Raw genomic sequence first — 2500 nt, forward strand, 5'->3', positions numbered from 1 at the left:
TTTGTTTTTTAATTTGCTATTTTTTTAGTTTTTTATTTAATGAGCTGGGGGATAAGATGTTAAAATGAATGATATGAATATAGTTAGAAAAAATAAATAAAATAAACAAAACAGGTAGAATCGCTAAAATAAAATCAACAATAAACAAAACAAATAAAACAAAACAAAACAAAAAAGCAAATCAAATTCAAACCGTACACCCCCCAAAAAAACAAAAAACAAAAAAATTACGCTCGGATCCCCACCTTTCCGGCAACGTGATGACGTCATCGCACACGGTCCCTGGCGGCGGGTTGATGGGGTTGCCAGTTCGCGAACCTTGGGCGAAGAGGCGGGTGTTGATCCGCTTGCTCACCACCACGAAGCTGAACCTCGGGCTGAACTGGTTGGCGGTGAAGCAAGCCTGAGGGATTAAGGGGGAAGGAGGGGGAAGGGGAAGGAGGAGTTGAAGGAGGGGGAAGGGGAGGGAGGGGAGAGGGGTGAAAAAAGGGGTTAGGATTTTTTTTTAAGGTTACATACGCATACATACATACACACACACGTACACACACCCTCCAACAACCCACACCCGACAAACGCCTTCCTCCCCATCCCATCCCTTTACCATCCTCTTCTCCCCCCCACCCCCTTCCACCTTCCCCTTAACCCTTCCCCTTCCTCCCCAACCCCCTTCACCCCCATCTCCCCTTCTCTCAACCCTTTTACCCCCCCTCCCATCCCCTTCTTTCCTTCTCCCTCCCCGCCCCAATTTTCCCCCCCCTCTCCTCTGCCTCCCTGTCCCTCTCTTCCCCCCCCCCCCTTCCTTTCCCTATCCTCACCCCCCTTTCTTTCCATCTCCCCCCCCTTTTCCTCCCCCCCCTCTGCCTCCTTGTCCCTCTTTCTCCCTCTCCCCCTTCCTTTCTCTCTCTTCACCCCCACCCCCCTTTTTTTCCACCTTTTTCCCCCCCCCCTTTTCCTTCCTCTCTCCTCCTTCTGTCCTCTCTTCCCCCCCCCTCCCCTTTCCCTTTTCCCTCTCTCTCCCCCCTTCCTTTCCCTCTCTTCACCCCCCCTTTCTTTCCATCTCCCTCCCCCCATTTTCCTTCCCTCTCCTCTGCCTCCTTCTGTCCCCCCCTTCCCCCTTCCTTTCCCTCTCCTCCCTCCCCTTCCTTTCCCCCTCTTCACCCCTCACCCTTTTGTTCCCCTCTTCCCCCCCCCCCTTCCTTCCCTCTCCCCCCCTTTCCCCCTTCCTTCCCCCTCCTCTGCCTCCTTTTTTTTCATCTCCCCCCCCCCCTTTCCCTTTTTACCTTTCCCCCCCCCCACCCCATTTTCCTTCCCTCTCCCTGCTTCCTTCTGTCCCCCCCCTTTCCCCCCTTTCCCTTTCCCTCTCTCCTTTCCTCTCTTCCACCCCACCCCCCTTTTTTTCCACCTTTTTTCCCCCTCCCCCCCTTTTCCTTCCCTCCCCTGCCTCCTTCTGTCCCTCTCTCCTCCCTCTCCCCCTCCTTTCCCTCTCTTCACCCCCCTTTCTTTCCACCTTTTCCCCCATTTCCCCTTCCCTCTCCCCCTGCCTCCTTCTGTCCTCTCCTCCTCCCTCCCTCCTTCCTTTCCCTCTCTTCACCCCCACCCTTTCTTTCCATCTTCCTCCCCCCTTTCCTTCCCTCTTCTCTGCCTCTTTCGCTCCCTCTCTCCTTCCTTTCCCTCTCCTCAACCCCCCTTTTTTTTCCACCTCTTCTCCCCCCCCCCCTCCTTCCTTCCCTTCCCCCTTTCTTTCCACCTCTTCACCTCTCACCCTTTCTTTCCCCCCCCTTCCCCATTTTCCTTCCCCCTCCTCTGCCTCCCTTCTGTCCCTCTCTCTTTCCCTCTCCCCCTTCCCTTTCCCTCTCTTCCCCTCCCCCTTCCTTCCCCCTTCCTTTCCCTCTCTCCCTCCCTCCCCCTTCCCTCCCCTTCCCCCCCTTTCCTCCCCTACCCCCGCCTCCTTCTGCCCCCTCCTCCCCCCCTTCCCCCTCCCCCCCCCTTTATAATACACCTGTTCGCATACCTGGCGTGCCGGCCGTAATGAATGGCCGGTGGTCACCTGGTCGCTTCTTCCCTTCCTCTGGCCCTCCTCCCCTCCCCACCCCCTCCCTTGAACTTCCCCTTCCCTCCCTTTCCTCCTCCTCCTCCTTCTCTTCCTTTCTCTTTCCTTCGTTTTCTTTCGCCTTCTCTTCTCGTTTCGCTTTCTCTCGTTTGGTCTTTTCTTTTCCTTCGGTTCTTCCCGCTTGCTGTTCTTGCTTCGTTCTTCTTCCTTCATCTTCCTTTCGCACCCGTCCTTGCCCCTTTTCACGTCCTTCCTCCCTTTCCTCCCTCCTATTCCCCTGTCCCCTCCCACCCATTACCTTCCTCCTCCCTCCCCCTATCCCCTTCCTTCCCTCCCTCCTATTACCTCCTTCCCCCTACCCTCTCCCCACCTTCCTCCTCCCCTATCCCTACACCCTTCCTTCCCCTTCCACCTCCCCCCTCCCCCCCCCCACCTCCCCTTCCCCCC

This window comes from Penaeus vannamei, chromosome 39, assembly GCF_042767895.1.
Source record: "Penaeus vannamei isolate JL-2024 chromosome 39, ASM4276789v1, whole genome shotgun sequence".
Lineage (NCBI taxonomy): Eukaryota > Metazoa > Arthropoda > Malacostraca > Decapoda > Penaeidae > Penaeus > Penaeus vannamei.